We start from the raw sequence: 16,605 nt of genomic DNA, 5'->3' as shown, positions 1-16,605 counted from the left end.
GGACAAGCAGGACTGTGATTTCAAAGTTAATGTCTGCCAGGGTGTTTTCTGTCTCAGCTCTCTCTATTTATATTTAAGCTTTTATATGACTGCAGATCTGGATTAAAAATTCTCCAGATGCAGTGTCACATAATTTTGTCTTGTTATTGATCTTCTCTCTTTCCCTTCTGCCCATTCTGTGTCCTGGTGCCCAAAAACTGAGGTGTCCAGTTAGTGTCAATTTTGCAAAGTATATTCTTTTAAAAATTATGTTTTTTAAATTATAGTCATGTGAATGCATATGTTCAGCCCTGCAATGATTGGACCCTCTTGTCACTAACAGATTTGCATCAAGAGCACGTTTGTTAATGAATTAGTGTCTAGTCCTTTAATAATAACCCAAATACCCCAGTTCACTTCTTTAAAATCATTGGTAAGACTAAGTTTGCCGTTTTCCTCCGTGTAAACAAGGGATAGAATGTAGAAGCCAGTGAGCATGCCCCTGGTGTCTGAGTGTCCTGGGATCTATCAGGGCTTCAAGCGAATCTCACGACCAAAACCATAAAGTATGAGGCATAGAATCATGTATGCTTTTCCCCTTCAAGAGATTTTTTTGCGCTGAGAAAACAGGGCTCAGCTGTTGTACATGTCTGTTCTAAAACTGACTCTTCACCTGTCTTTGAGTGACCATTTTGACAGAAAAGACAGTATTTCTACCCTTGAATAATTTTGATAAAATAAAGGGCAAAAGTGTCCTCCTTTTTAAAGAGCTAACAGCAAGTGACGTCCCTCACTCTGAAAATTTTCTTGAAAATGCCTGTTCTCCGAAGACACGTAATAGTCTTGTTGCCAGGAAGCAATTGATATCTTCATAGAGAGGGCTTAATAAATTGAAGCACAGTGGTCAGCTTCTCAGAAAAATGTCAAAGAAGGGTAGGTATCAGGGAGAAACTATAGTAACGTGGGAGGCGACGTATGAGTCCAGACAAATCAATTCCTACTGCAATTTACCATCCTAAACTGGCATGAAAATGAAGGTAAGCTGAAAACCTAAAATAAGATTTTTGAAAGAACTAGATAGTTTAACGGACATGGTCGGAGTAGGTAAAGCTGCAAATTTCATTTAGTTGTGCACTGTTTTTGTGTCACGCAAGACTTGGGACTCAAGAAAAATGTCTAATTAACTTGTTTGGGGTCTTTTTGCCTGTGATTGTTTCCTTTCAGTGTCTGCAAGCTCCAATTGCACAGTAGTCCATATAAGCCAGGAAAGTTAAAGTAGTTGTAAGCAAGTTCTCCTAGACACTATGGTGATACCAGTGATCATATAAATCAGCCAGCTCACTCACAATTTTGAAATGGTAAAAAATAAATAAGATCTATTTTTAGCTTAGTTCACTTCAGCTGCTAATAACTGAATGAGTTAGAAATGTTAGAGATGAGAATGTTTTTCCTAAATATTGGCCAGATCATGACATTGATTTCAAAGGATGAAATTACTCCCTACTAAAATCAGTAATTCTGCCTAATGACTGGCAAGCTTGGTGGCTGATGACTTGCTGGCTGTACCAGCGCTGTCTACCTGGAATGGCTTTAATCGGGGAACGGGCTCCAAATCAGAGACAGTCTCAAGGAGCAACAATGATATTTGGATTTACGTTGTTCAAAGAAGCCTAGATTTAGGGTTTCCATCCATCCATTTTAATATATTTTAGAGGTATTTACAAACTGCAGCTAAAGTTGCAGTTGTTAGATTTAGGCCCTTTAAGACTGCTGCTTGTAATTTTAAACTGGTTTGTCAAGAGTTTTTTGGTCTCTTTTACCTGCAAAGACCCAGCAGAGCTGATTCAATCTCTGATGGCAAAAGCAAGGCAGAGGGGTGTGATCCTTCTGTTGCTTTCAGAACCAATAATGTCATCTGCCACACCAGCTGAAACACAGATCCTTAAGTTTAGATGTCTGGAGCACAGTTTAGCTGTTCCTACCTGTCTTACTCTGGTATTTGAGATACTTTGCAATGTGAGCACCCAGGACTGATGCCTCCTTCCTACTGTACCCAGTGTTAGAGACCCTGTGCTCTCTATTATAACACTCCCTTATTAGCTTTTTGGATAGTACTTGAAGCCCTTTGAGAAGGCAAGGCTGTATATAAGACTACAGAAACTAGATTTGACCAAGGTTTTCGTAGAAAATGCACATCTTCTAGGGTTTTTGAGTAACGTTTTATGTCTCAATGAAAAAGACAAGCTATGTTTACCCTTTAGGAACAACAGATGGTTATTGTAGGGTGTGGGGCAAACAAACACAGGCGAATAGGTTGTTTCCAAAGGGGATTTTAGCATACATGGAAATCAGAAATATGTGGGGATGAAGGTGAATAAATAAGTACTTAGGAGGCCATGTGATCACATATGACATACTATTACGCAGACAAATTCTCAGTCTCGAGCCATGTCTGTTCAGGTTTTCTTTTAAACACCCAACCTGGACTGTCAAACCGAGATGCATGGAGAGATGGTAATATTGTGTCTTTAGGTGCTAAAGTGCACTCCGAGAAGCTTAAACTACCTTAAGTCCCATCTTCAGAACAAACTTTTCCAGGAAAGGAGTTGTAGTGATAGGGTTATTCTGTGGTGATAGTGAAAAATGACTGACTTGTTGGCAAAAGAGGAAGGATGAGACACAAGAAAGTGCCTTAAGGTATCATTCGCTAGAGGAAACGTGGGAAATTTTGGAATCCCGGTTCAAGGGCTCAGACCTACCATGTAATCATTAGGAAAAATCCATTGATACACTCAAGTTCTCTTCCCTCATGAAGATATCAAGGTTTCCAGATCTCAAGCCACTATCTCCATCAGAAGCAGGGCTTCCTTGTTCTTCTTGCTCATACCAGAGCAGATGCCAGGCTGCGCGACTGCTGGGGCAAGAAAGCTCACTGGGAGTCTGAACCCGGTGCAGGCATAGACCTAATGGCTACAAGGTGTATTAAAGGATACAGGAAACAGGGCCCATTTCTTCTGCTCACTCAAGCATTAATTCTCTTAAATGAGAAATTAAAAGAATAAGACCTATGTGAACAGGGAAATACAAGTTGAAATGGGCTTGACCCACTTTCTTTCTTTTCTTACACAGCACCTCCTAAATCATGCCAGAGAAGATGGATTATACTTTCAGTCATGAGATAAACCTGTAAACTAGTTCTTGTCTGCAGCACTTGTGTATTATAGATCTTGTGTCTCCTGAAAGATGAATAATTACAGTCCCTGGGGAGATACTCTTTCGAAAATGCAGTCATCATGGATTCTGTAGTGTGGGATAGCTGTATGGACAACAATGATAAAATGAGGAGCCTTCTTGTCCCCAACAGGCATGAAAGTGAAATGGGAAGAAAGAACAGCTCTCATTAGATTAATGAGTGAGGCTTCCAATTTCTGGACAAATTTGTGTTTCCTTTGCTTTGATGAAATAAATACCATTTGATAAGGACATCCAAGTACCATCAAATCAAACTGTGGCATAAACAATTGCATAGGCCTTGATTTAAAGCGGGCTTTTTCCAACACAATGTCCTATGGAAAGAATGGATCCTTCAGAGTAAATCGACTGGATTTTCTTTGCCTCTTTTTCTGTTTGGCAATCTGTCTTCATTGAAACCTTGGTGAATCCGATAACAAAACTTAATATGTTGTGCATCATAAATCTGTAGCATATGTCATGGATGAATTCTTCCATGTGCATGTGACATTTACCCTGCATTTAGAGTTTCAGGCATACTCATTATCCAAGTGCTACATGAAGAAGTCTTTATAAGAATTCCCTTTGGGCATATGCTCTGAATGTAACACACAGAGATGCTACACAAGGTCTCTTTTCAGGAGCCTTTTTTGGAGTAAATATTTGAAGTGTGTATTGTAAAGAAGTGCAGAAGACACAAGGGTTATGAAGCAAATGAGTTTTTTAAGTCAAGGCATCTTTTGGGGTAGATGGAGAGTTCCTTGTTACCATGCATGCAAAAATCACTAAGTGATACTTCTCTGTCTGCTGCAGTTCATTGCTGCTGAACCGGGCTGTTGTCACTGAACTGGCACAGCTGTGCTCTTACTTTTCTACTCTGCATGTTACTAACAGGATAATAGTCACAGAGACCCAGCTACCCTACCACCAAGAGATGCCATGCCATCAAAAGGGAGCAGAATATAGTCAAGCTTAAATTGCCTTTGCCTGCCAAAAATATTCGCCATCATACTCCATTTTACAGAGAATCAGACATCGCTTCATCAATGCATTGGCCTAGAATTGATCTGGGTAGAACAAAGGAGATGAGATTTAATAACTATGCAAGTCAAAATGACCTTTCCGGAAAGGTGACAACAGCTGCAAGTTGCATAGAGACACAGACCTTGAAATCTTCGCACACATGCAAGGAAAGCTCACCATTTTGCCTCTGGCTTTTGGGCTCAAAGTAGGAAAAGGACCAGAGTTGTCTTCAGCTACCTCATTAAGTGACAGCGCAGCTACTCTCCCAGGAGCAGGGTAGGGTGTTTGTCACTCTCCAGCTTAAATGATACATTTCAAAGCCACTGTTGTTAGCTTCTAACAATGCCTCAACCTTGAAAGGAGTTTCTGTGAAGGAAAACTTGAAAGTGTAAAGTATCTTCTAGCTCTAGGAAGACAGAAGATGATCAGTATTTACAAAGGTTAGAGCACAAACACAATACAGTGCTATTCAGGGCAAGCATTTAGATTTTTATTACTGCTTGTATTATTGCTACCACCAGTACTTTTGTTACTGTTATTATCATTATGAAGGCAAACACAAAAGGCCTGTGAATATGCTCCGTGATATACAATACCTCATCTCTCTAGAATGACAATGATTATACAGAAATGGAAGGGAAAACAGCAATATGAAGTAAAGTCCCAGCATTTAAGCTTCATCAGTTCTCAGGCAATGACTCTGTGACCCATCCAAAAAACCAGGATATATTGATTAGACATGAGAACATTAAAAGCACATACCCGCTAAAGCTTCACACATAGAAACCAGATAAGGTCTTGTCCAATTTTTATCATGTTATACAATACAAAATTGCCTGAAGTAGCATTAATAGACTGTGTTTGAACTGATCATTGCACCCTTTCTCTCTTCACGCAACATTTAAAATTCACATCAATATCACTTTAGGTCAGAATCAATAACAAAACTCAAAGCTCTTTCAGCTTGTCTTAGTTTGAAGACTAGATATCAAAAATCTGAACCTTTCCATTATATCTCTTAGGACTCAAAATCCTGTTTTAAGACACTTTAAAAAAACCCCCAATGTTATATCAAGTGCCAGCATTGACTTGAGGTGATGATGGTGTTTCTCCCAGTGTCTCTGGCCATGGTCCATTTTCTGGTGGTGAACTGTTCCATATTGTTTTAGAAAATAGCATTTAACCATTCAATATTGTGCTTGTCGACATTGTGTCACGAAGCAGCATTCTGTCAAGAAGTTTGAAAAGGGCAATAGCTTGCAGAGTGCAGACAAAAAACCACCAACAAACAAATAAAAGAAGATTAATCCCAGGCCAAAAAAAAAGAAGGGAGATTTGCAAAATCCCAGAAATTCTGGAGCTTTTGGCTTGTTTCTCAAAATGAGTCATAAAAGAAGTCCAAGAACGGACTCATTCTGTCGAGTTCACAGCCTGACAGGATGCTGCATAGTCATTCTAGAAAAAAACTTACCAAGATGTGTGCAGCCTGCAGTAGTCCAAGTCAAGAGTGAAGACACCCTCATCCCACTCTGCTTCCCGCAGCCCCTCCATGTTCCTGGGGTATGGATCCTATAGGAGAAGTGACCCTCAGCTGGCAGCAGGTGGAGGGAAGGGAGGAGAAGTGTAAAGAACTGGTGGGCTAACCTGCAGCTGGATTGCATTACATGTTTGAGGGGCATTTCCGCTACAGTGGGAGTGATAAAGTGAAAAAAAGGAAAAGATATTGTGCAAGAGTTTCCTGTGAGGTGTATGAGACAGGAGAAATGGCTTTAAAAATTCCTGCAAGCTGAGAAACTATGTTCAGTTCTCACCATTATGGATACTCTTTCAACAGCTGAAATAAAAAAGCTGTTAGCAGAGCTGTGAGAGTTAGTCAGAGGAGTGGCCATCAGAGAGGTGAGCAGCAGGAGGAACGAGGGAGAAGGTTATAGAAATAGGTCACTCCATCAGATCAGATCAGTCTAAATCAGGCCTTGCACCTTGTCAAAAATTAATAGCCTCAGACAGAGAGGGAAGGTTAGAGCATGATGGGAAAAGCAACCCACTGGCCTCTTCCAGAAGACTGAAATTGTTCGAGCTGTAGATATATTTTATCAATTAGTTATTGCAACTCTGCCTTGTCAGAGCGGATTTTTTTCTTCCTTAAGAAAGAATATTGCTTATAATTAATTTGATCCCCATTTGCAATGGATTCAGCTCTTCAAACGTGAGGAAGTGCACTACAATTTTTCTAGATTTTCTGGGGAGAACTTCCCTAAAATTTGCACCTTGTGTCTGCAGCTGCCAACTGAGTCTTGGTAGGAGGGAAACACACTCCTAGTTTTGAAGGCTACCAGCTTTGCATGCACTCATCTGTTATTAGTGGAAAATTTTGCCCTACAGTTTACAAAACTTTAGAAGAATGGTAACCACTCACAAGTCAGGAGCTACTATTGCCCTTCTCTGTATACTATGGGTTGACAAGGTCACCAGCGAATAGGCCAGTGAAGGTAGTCTCACCAGGGTCATTCCTCCACTGGCCATGTGCGAAGGAAAAGGCTCAGTTTGGTCCAGGAATACCCTCCTCTTTCAGCAAAATCTCAGCATCATGGTGTAGTGTCCCCAACATAAATGATGCCCTCCCCTAAGTATTTAGTTTCTATACTTCACTTATGGCTGACTACCTACCTTGCTTAGTAAGATGCAATAGGGGAGGGTGGTGATTTGGCCCTGCAAAGGGGGACTCTGAGAGGTCATTTTTGTGACCTCGGTCAGCCACACGACTTCTATGGCAGCCATGGTGGTCTACGGTCTCAGCACACCACTTTAAATTTCAAGATTTTTTTGAGAACTCATATTAAGGCAACAGGAAGGTGAGGAATATCTATGGGATATTGCCCGCTTTATCAATATACAGGTGTAACATGCCCTGCAATATAGGTGATTAATTGTCACATAGAATGATGTAGAAAGAGGAAAAGAGGGAGAGAAAATCTGCTAATGTTAAACTGGTGAATTGAGAAATTTTCAGGATGAGGACAGGAATCCTGGACTCACAAAAGCTAAATGTTTCCAGGAGGGGATGTTATCACATTTCTGTGTCCTGCTGTTCAGAGAAGGATGTTTTGTTTTGCTCTGTTCTGTTTTTAACAAAATACTGGTTTCTGTTCTTGATGTGGCTGACATTGAATTCCATCCTACCCCACAGGCCTTACCTGCATCTCTGAAACAAATATACCTGAGTCTCCTTGCATCTGGGAGAACACTAGCTTCCTAACATATTTTACTAAAGTCAGGTACTGACCTGTAGAAATAAAACAGAATTCCAGATATTAGATTTTCACATGTGGCCTTTGCCTTATCATGCTGCTCCTCCTTGCCTCTCCCATGCTGGTATGCAAGGTAGGGAGGTGCTTGTATAGTCTGTAATATTTTAAAATATATCAGAGGTATTATATAGCAGTAGAAGAGTCTTAGATACCAGCTGGTGCATATGAGTGTGTGTGTGTGTGTGCGAGTGCGCATGCACCCATCACCCTTGCCTACCAGATTAAATATACATGAGGGTTGCTCAAGTCTTTATCAGTTCTTTCCACTGGCTGAGCTGAAAAAATGTTCTTGTAGATTACTGTATTGAGATGTGTCCTTTGGCGGTAAAGGGCATAAATATTTTGACTGCATCCTGCATGCATATATTTATCCCGACTACAGTTACACCAATTATTTTACCTTCTGAAATCACTCAGCTGAAGAGTTCTGTTATTTGTCTGAGCATCTAGTATAGGGAACAAATTTTCTTTGACTTTTTTTTTGATACTGTCCACCAAAGGAAGGGGTTAAGGTGGTAAACATGGCACAAATCATATATGTGCTCAGGTCTGCAAAAAAATGTAGAGGAAAATGAGTGAATAACACCACCCCAGGGAGCTGCAGGGAGCATTAATTCATGTGCTCCTCCGCTGGCTGCTGCCGATCATATCCCCTGTGGAAATACTCCAGGTCACTGAAGAGGTGAGCCCTTATCACTTCCCCAGAGCATGGCAGTCACTTTGCATCCCCCTGCTCCAGATGGGGCAAGTCTGCCAAGTCTTTGTGAGGATGTAACTGTCAGGAACACCAACCTAAGTTATTACAGGAAAATGCTGTACAAGTCTGGCAATGAGCCCAGTAAAACCAAAGGGGAGCATCATTAAAAGGTGCAGTCTTATGGACACTTCACAGTTAAGAGGGTGATGATCCCTTGAGGGGAGAAGAGCCCTAACCAAAACTGTGTCTTTCTTGCCTAAGGTGGATTGGCAAAGGAGATGCACTCTAGAAAAAGTTAAAGCCAAGATTAATAGCAAAATACAGTTAGTAACTTCACAGGGAGTAACCACAAGACAATTTATGACAGCAAAGGAAGGAAGAGTATGTACCATGGTAAGTGTCTCTATAAAAGAAGGGTAGTTCTGCAAAAGAGACTTATTAATTTAAAAAATAAAAAATGAGATTTTTACATTTGCATAGTTGAAGAGATTTGAAGGCACAACTCATTCTTTTTTTTTTACAGTAACATCTTTCTCCATTAATTCTTTACAAGGATTTGGTTGACCCTACAAGAAGATCTCTTCTGAGTTTTTGATTGGTTGCTTTCCTATGAAGAGAGTCACTCACACCTCAGTGATGTCAGGTTGATGTTTGACACATGTAAACAATTGGGATCTAAGAGTGGATCTACGACACTTAGCTTTTTCTCTTGGGCTGGTTGAGAGACCAGCTGACACCAAGTCAGGGTACAAAATCATTCACAGACCAGGGCATTTAGATCTAGAAGGTTTATATATTGGCAAAATTACTGATCACTTTTTCACTCTTCAGTGCCTGCTTTACCTTTGATGGCAGTGAGCTAAGCTGGAACATCCCAGTAAATAAGGGGCACTAGGTGGTTTTGCTTGAAACAAGTCTAGTGGCTGTCTTTTAGTGTCTCAGGAGTACTCAAGTCCACGTTCCCTGTGGACCAGAACAACCTCAGGCAGGTTCCTCCTGGTCATGCTCATTCATCCATGCAGCTTTGAATGGAGAAGAGCAAAGCAATTTCCCTTGCCTGCTTGCTAATACCTGTCCTGTTACACAGGAGTAGCAGAGGATATGTAGTTCCCCCAAACCAGGCTTTTCATAGCTGTGTCTGTCATTTCCTAGGCCTTCAGATCAAATTCTCAAGCCTTGACAGTCCATATCTTAGTTGATGGAGGTGGCTGACCCTGAGTCCCACAGCCTTCCAATGCAGCCAGTATGAAACTCTGCCCTTTCCCTACTGAGGGCTGTAGGAGGTGGGAATGAACAGGTGTCACCTACAGATACCCATACAGAACTTTAACTATATACATTAACCCTACTTTATTAAAAATTTGTCCTTGACCTTGGCTAATCATCTGGCCTCCCTCTACATCCATAAAGAGACAAATGCATCTTGTCTCAATCTGAGATATGGGTTTAATATCAGGCATCCACTGCCCTTATCTCTCCTCCATGACTGTCTCCTGATATCTGTTGGAAGGACAACACAGGGGGTCACAGGCAATCCAAGAGGCTCCTGGAATGCATTGATGACAACTTCCTTCTCCAAGTGATACAGCAGCCAATGAGGAGAGGTGCTATGCTGGACCTTATTCTCACCAACGAGGATGGGCTGGTGTAGAATGTGAAGCTTAAGACCAGCCTTGGCTGCAGCAACCATGAAATGGTGGAGTTCAAGTTCCTCAGGGTGGTGAGAAGGGCTTACAGCAAGCCCATTACCCCGGACTTCCGGATACAGACTTTAGCCTCTTCAGGGATCTGCTTGGTAGAGTACTGTGGGATAACGCCCTGGAGGAAGAAGGGCCCAAGAAAGCTTGTTGATATTCAAGTATTACCTCCTCCAAGCTCAGGAGAGATGCATGCCAACAAAGAGAATTCAGGCAAAAATGCCAGGAGGCCTGCATGGATGAGCAAGGATCTCCTGGACAAACTCAAACACAAAACACGAAGCAAGGACAAGTAGCCTGGGAGGAATACAGAGAAATTGTCTGGACAGTCAGGGATCAGGTTACAAACGCTAAAACCCTGATAGAATTAGATCGGGGCAGGAATATCAAGGGCAACAAGTAAAGGTTCTAGAGGTACAACAATGATAAAAGGAGGACTAGGGAAAATGTGGGCACTCTCTGGAAGGAAACTAGATACCTGGTTACCCAGGACATGGAGAACACTGACATATTCAAAAACTTTTTTGCCTCGGTCTTCACCAGCAAGTGATCCAGCCATACCACCCAAGTTGCAGAAGGCAAAGGGAGGGATTGGGAATGATGAACTGCCCGCTGCAGGAGATCAGGTTCGAGACCATTTAAGGACCTTGAAGGTGCACAAGTCCATGGGATTTGAGAAGAGAAGGCCTCAAGGAGACCTCATTACAGTCCGTTAGTATCTTAAGGGGACTTATAAAAAGCAGGGAGAGAGACTTTTTATACAGGCAGATAGTGTCAGGACAAGGGACAATGGTTTTAAACTGGAAGAGGGCAGGTTTAGAATAAATGATAGGAAGAAATTCTTAACTCAGAGGGTTCTGAAGTATTGGAACAGGGAAGTTGTGGATGCCCTATATGTGAAAGTGTTCAAGATCAGGCTGGATTGGGACCTTGAGCAACTTGCTCTAGTGAATGGCATCCCCGCCCATGGCAGAGGGCTTGGAACTAGGTGATCTTTGAGATCCCTTCCAACACTAACCATTCTATTATTCTATGATTCATTCCATGAACTAATGATATGCATCTATGGGTCCTGAGGAATTAGAGGGGGAAGTTGCTAAGCCACTGTACATCATATTTGAGAAGTCAGGGGAGTCTGGTGAAAATCCGACTGACTAGGAAAGTGGAAATATAACCCCCATTTTTAAAAAGGATAAAAAGTTTCAGGTGTGGGTCACCACCCCTGAACCACCTTGTGGAGGATGCCAGGTTGCTTTGTAAGTTTCTAGGAATGTGTGTATGTGGTGGGGTGGCTGTGAAGATTACTTTATGTAAACATTGGCTTAGTTTAATAGCAGGGAAATAGCTGGAAGGCTGCACAGTGCCTCCAGGTTACCAATTAGCATGTCAGGGGTCATGACAAGACAGCCAGAGTTGGGAGGATGCTATTTCCAGAGTTCAACTATAGATTTCTTTTGCCAAGGCCAGGAGTCAAAAGATCCCAAGGATGTTGGACATTAAAGAGCAAGTTCTTTGAAAGACATGTTCACTAAGCTGTCAGGGAGCTGTTAGCAGGGAAGGGACAGGCAGATACACAGAGTCCCACAGGGGCCTGAAGAAGCAGAGCATGCCTCTAATGCTAGAAAGAGGTCAGAGGAGCAGCTAACCCTGGAACTGTGACAAATCCTATGTCTCAATCTCTTCTACACACTGGCTTTTCCATCCCTCTAATCCTCTTTGTCACCTGTCCCCAGGCCCCTGCTATTTTTACAGTATCTCTTTTTGGATCTGAAATAACCAGAATGGAACAAAGGTCTTCAATTTATATAATGGCACAAAAATAATACTAAAAATTCTCCCCCATAGAGTCTGAGATGATGACCAGCACAAAACAGCAGAGGTTTCAATGAGCTGCCTGGGCTCTTTTTCTAAATGGTTACAGTTAATTCAGAAGCCAGCAATGCATATGAGTAGTCCAAAGGGTGGCTCTCAGTGTGCATTACTTTGCAGTTGTTATCTGCCAGTTCTCCTCATTGGTTATCAGAGGAGTTACCAGTGCAGTAGTTGATGTTTTTCAACAAGGTATAAAGAAATGGCCATTTCAGAAGTAACAAGGCAGAGGTCCAGAGAAATGGGAGTACTGGACTCTTAGGAAAGTACTAGGTGCAGTTTATGTAGGAAATTTTGAACATATTTGCATTTCACATTGTTGATGTTTTTGCTGTGTTCATCAGCCTCTCCTATTCCCACTCCTGATAGGCTCACTGAGGCATGACAGTGTGCATAAGGAATGACAATGCCACTGCCAAGGCTTCTGGCTTTATCTAATTTGGACAAATGGCATCTTCTGCAATTCCTTGTTTTCCACTCCTGGAAGCGTTGAGGGTGGCAGCTGCCAGCTGTAAGAAAGAGCCTTCATCCTGAGCCCAGGATGGCTGTGGGAAAGCCGGGGCAATGCAACTGCAATGCTCTTGGAGCCAGTAGGGCAATGGGACAGATCTCCTCTCTGCAGTCACCTCACAGAAGTGGCTTCTGGTTTTCCTTCCTTCTGGGCCTAATCCTGTCTCCACTGGAAACAGGAAGACTCTAATTGTCCCTTTTCTGTGTCTTCTCACCTCCTTTATTCCATTGATATTAAAGAGTTGGCTTCTGCCAGTGGTGCCCATTGTTTGAGGCTGGTGCATGATGCACGAAGAGCTGATGCATGAAGAGCTGGCTCCTCTCTAATAGCAGGGCTCTTTCCAAAATGGAAGTTTGCTTGCCAAGCAGCCTTGAGAAGCATCTGGCTCTTGAACATCTCCTTCCTGAACCTGACATTGGGTACTGATAGTAACAAGGGACCTATTCTTCTCTGATGTCTATTTCCCTTTCCCCACCCTCAGACCTCTTCTCAGCTTCTATGTCACTTTTCAAGTCCACGCTTCCTCCTATGCTCTTTGTCCCAGTGATGTCAGAAGAAAAGAAAAAATATGCAATTTTCCAAAAAATCCAAACTACTGACATCATTGCTGATTTCAGCAGTGACTCATCTCCAGGCTCACATTGAGAGAGCTAACTTTTATTGCTCACTATAAAACAATACGTCCTAATGGGTCTGGCGGGGGGGGGGGGCTGAGGGGTAGTGATCCAATGCTCTGTGATGCCAATAAGAGGACATTTAGCCTGGAAATTCGTGAGTGTAATTTATAGGGAAGCATGCCCGCGTGCACACACACACAGGTAATGATGGTGTTAGCGGTCTGACAAATTGCGAGGCCCTGCACATTTGACCTCCTCCCCTGCCCTGTGTGCAGTATCACATCTCCCAGGGGGTTCATCCTGACATCCCACCCCGGAGAAGCTTCCAGCTGCTGCCATTTTGGATATCCTGCCTATTTATTTCTTTCCAGATATCCTCCCTGCTCTCATCCCTGGGGTTACTCTGTTTTCACTGCTGCTGCAGGCAGGGCTCGGTTTTGAGCCAAGCTTTGCTTGAGGATCAAATACGTTATAATTTTACTGATTAGAAATGTGAACTGTATAAAGTGGTGGAAAGAGGAACTTCAAAGACCTCTACTGAGGTATTTAGCTTTTGTCTTTAGCCCTGAATATTCTCCATATAGCAGACTCCAAACCTGAGACCCTTTCCTATGTACAGGAAAGTTATTCTGGAAATCTTCTGAATCACTTTGGATTGATTAAGTTTATTCTTTCTTTCCTTCTGAGCTGTGTACAGTTCACCTTACACTAACCAGGGCTCGAGAAGTACAGAGATCTCAAAATGGTTCAAATAAAATTTTTAAAGGGTTTACAAGCATTGCAAAAATAGTTTTGCTTCAAAATATTCAGTGTATAGTATCTGATTCAGCACATCTTTTCTCCTGGATTTTAGTACAAGTTAAGTACTTAACTGCTGAATAGTAATAGATTAAAGCACATGTTTAAACAGTTTGCTGAATACAGTCCATACAAAATACAGGATGTTGTGCTACATGGTGTTTTCTTCACCCGTTCAGGGCTGAAAGTACACATTCAGTAGTGGCTTTAATACTTCTGATGAAAAAAGGCATCTCACATTCATTCGGGTAAACACCTTCACACCACACTATCCAATGTCCTCATGCACTCCTTTTAGTCTGCTTGTTTATTTGGACACCTATATTGTAGCATTCAGCAAAATGTGAAATCAGGTGTTTGTATCGTAGCATGGCACTAAATAAACTCAAATTACAGTGTTATGTTTTCAAAATTTCTAATATAAAGATACTTGCACTGCTAGAGCATATCATATTAGTAGGAATCAATCTTTGACATATATTCTAATTGGTATATTGTGATTTCAATTGAAAACTTTGCTAAATGTCAGTGTTAGTCCTGCTTCTCTCCCTCAGATTGTTTGGTTTCAAGTTCTGACCATTTGCAGGCTTTTATTTACTCGTTCCAGTTTCCTTCATTTCTGTTTGGTTCAAGAAAAGTCACCTCCCGTTTTTCCCTGCCTGCAAAGCAAAGGTTTCCCTTTGAGCTTCTGAACCTGCCTATGGCAATTATAATCAGTAATGAAAAGTCAGCAAATAGAAATTTAAACATTTGCTTTTCAGTAGAACGAATGCTGGATCCTCTTGAGCAGTCAGGGCAGGTGATGAGACTGTCTGTCAGAAACTCTCATGTTTGGCAGGCCAATTTATGTGTCTGATGTTCCCGCTCGTTCTTCATCATAAAATAAACCCACTTCACTTGTCAAACATCTTCCTTTTCTGGAATGTGTCTTGCGTGCACACTGCTCGTCCATTCGAAACTCAGCTGCGCCTCTAGCAGTCAATCTGACAGCTCAGCCAGACTGTTCTAAAGACATTTCCCAGTAGCCCACTGAAGTATCTCAAAAGTTTGGGGCTTGCATAATGGAAATATTTTTTATCCATTATTTTTCTTAACAGAGTTTCTTAAGTCTTTGCAGGAACAGAACTGGACTTTTGAGTTCTTTAAAATAGGAATAAAAACCCAAGTCTTCTAAATGCTGAAATGTCCAGGCTAATGTTTAATGTCGCCCTCCTATAATAGCTTGTGTTGAGTAAGCAAATGCAGAGCTGTGCTAATAGTGGAACTGGCCACAGAGGCTCTGTGGGTTCAGTTGCTCCTCAGTGACTCTAACTTAGGGATAACTCTTCAGACCATACTGCCTCACTGTTTCCTGACTACAGTCATCAGCATTTTTTGTTGGCTGAGCTCTGAACCAATAGCCAAGCCTGGCTGTATGGCTGGGATGCTCAACCCAGGCTCCTGCCCTAAACAGAGATGCCTCAGTGAGTCTTCTCTCATCCATGCTTTAGGGCAGCAAGGAGGGAGGTGAAGATAGAGAGACACTCATCTTATGCCTGTTATTTCTAATCCGGGGTAGAGAATTTTGCGCAAAATGGGACAGAGAATCCTTGTCCACCCCACTCAGTTATCGTAGTAAGGAAGGTATCTAGTGCTTGAAAGAGCGCTCCCAGTTGGGGGACAAACTGTTTATTAAGAGAGTTTCTTTCCAACCCTGAGTTGCCAGTGATTGAGTTCTGCTCTGAAGCCTCAGAGTTTTTACCTGCACCATTAGGATTTTGGTGAAACATGGGCCATGGAGACTAGATCTGTGAGACTAGAGGTTGCCCAGTTTGGTACATGTGGAACTGCAAAAACAGGATCATATCCAAGAAGCTTGGGGGATGTTAATTATTAGTTCCACTGCTAACTTTTGCATCTTGTCTCTGATGCAGTATGGTCAGAGTTCCTAATGTGCACGTTGCTTTCCCCTAGCAGATTGAACTTCTATTGTCCTTTAAACTAGGCAGATCCTCCCACCAGTCGCTCCCTGTGGCTGCCCCAAATGCGGCTCTCAGTGGGAAACCTGTTTTGCTCAGGAGCCTGGAAACTATTTTAAGGCCTGAGGTTCCTGCCATGCAAAGAATGGTGTGTTATGCATCTTGTTCTGAAAAAATCACTTCCATTCAGTTAATCAGACAGTTATTCATCTCACACTGTAATTGTAGCCTGTAAGACACTCATCATCTCCAGGTATGTTGAATGAACTAATCTCATATTAAAGAGTTTGTCAACAGTATACTTGGGCGCAATGATTTTGACTAAGATTTTCTAGCATGGCATTTTACAACACATTTTTTCCTATGACCTGCAGTGAGAGGACAACCTTAATAACTTCAACATCAGTGTTTCTCCTCCTATAGTTTATACCTGGGAAAAAGAAGCACAGGGTAAATTAAGTGTTTTTCCTATGTTCACCTAGGAGGAAAGTTGACAAACTGAATTGAAATCCAGAGCTCAATCCACCAGCTCACAGCCCAGGCAATATTGCCTAGAACGTAGACTCCCAATGTACATAAACTGGAATACAAAAGGGAGCACAAAACTGAATTCAGGAGATGCCACAATGTTCCTCAAGCTCAAGGCTGACAGAGGCAGAGTTACAGGATAAGCTAATTGTAGAACAAAGTACTGAGAAGACTGAAAATGATCACTGACAATATGAAGCCACCTCTTTCCTTAGCCAAATGATGGTCCAATTACCAGTCAGTTAATATTTAATATAACATATGTTTTAGCATTACAATAATGTGCCAGGACAAAGGGCATCACTATTTTGATAAGTGATTGACCTTCCAGCAGCAGAGAGGAAAGGGAGAGGGACTTTTACTTTTTCAAAGTAAATAAAAGGATTGGC

At 41.9% G+C, this 16,605-nt stretch overlaps 1 long non-coding RNA gene across 1 annotated transcript in view; it reads left to right on the top strand.

Moving 5' to 3' along the window:
* Window positions 1-945: 945 nt before the first annotated feature.
* The window catches only part of LOC120324619, a 37,814-nt gene continuing 22,154 nt past the window's right edge, over window positions 946-16,605 (top strand). The window contains exon 1 of the long non-coding RNA XR_005566074.1: window positions 946-1,016. This is a non-coding gene — a long non-coding RNA (uncharacterized LOC120324619). The remainder of the gene's footprint in view (window positions 1,017-16,605) is intronic.

The sequence above is a fragment of the Pipra filicauda genome, unplaced genomic scaffold, assembly GCF_003945595.2.
Source record: "Pipra filicauda isolate LSUMZ 115617 unplaced genomic scaffold, ASM394559v2 scaffold60_size3304689_pilon, whole genome shotgun sequence".
Classification (NCBI taxonomy): domain Eukaryota; kingdom Metazoa; phylum Chordata; class Aves; order Passeriformes; family Pipridae; genus Pipra; species Pipra filicauda.
The sequence above is the reverse complement of the archived record's forward strand: the minus strand, read 5'-3'. Positions and strand labels throughout refer to the sequence as shown.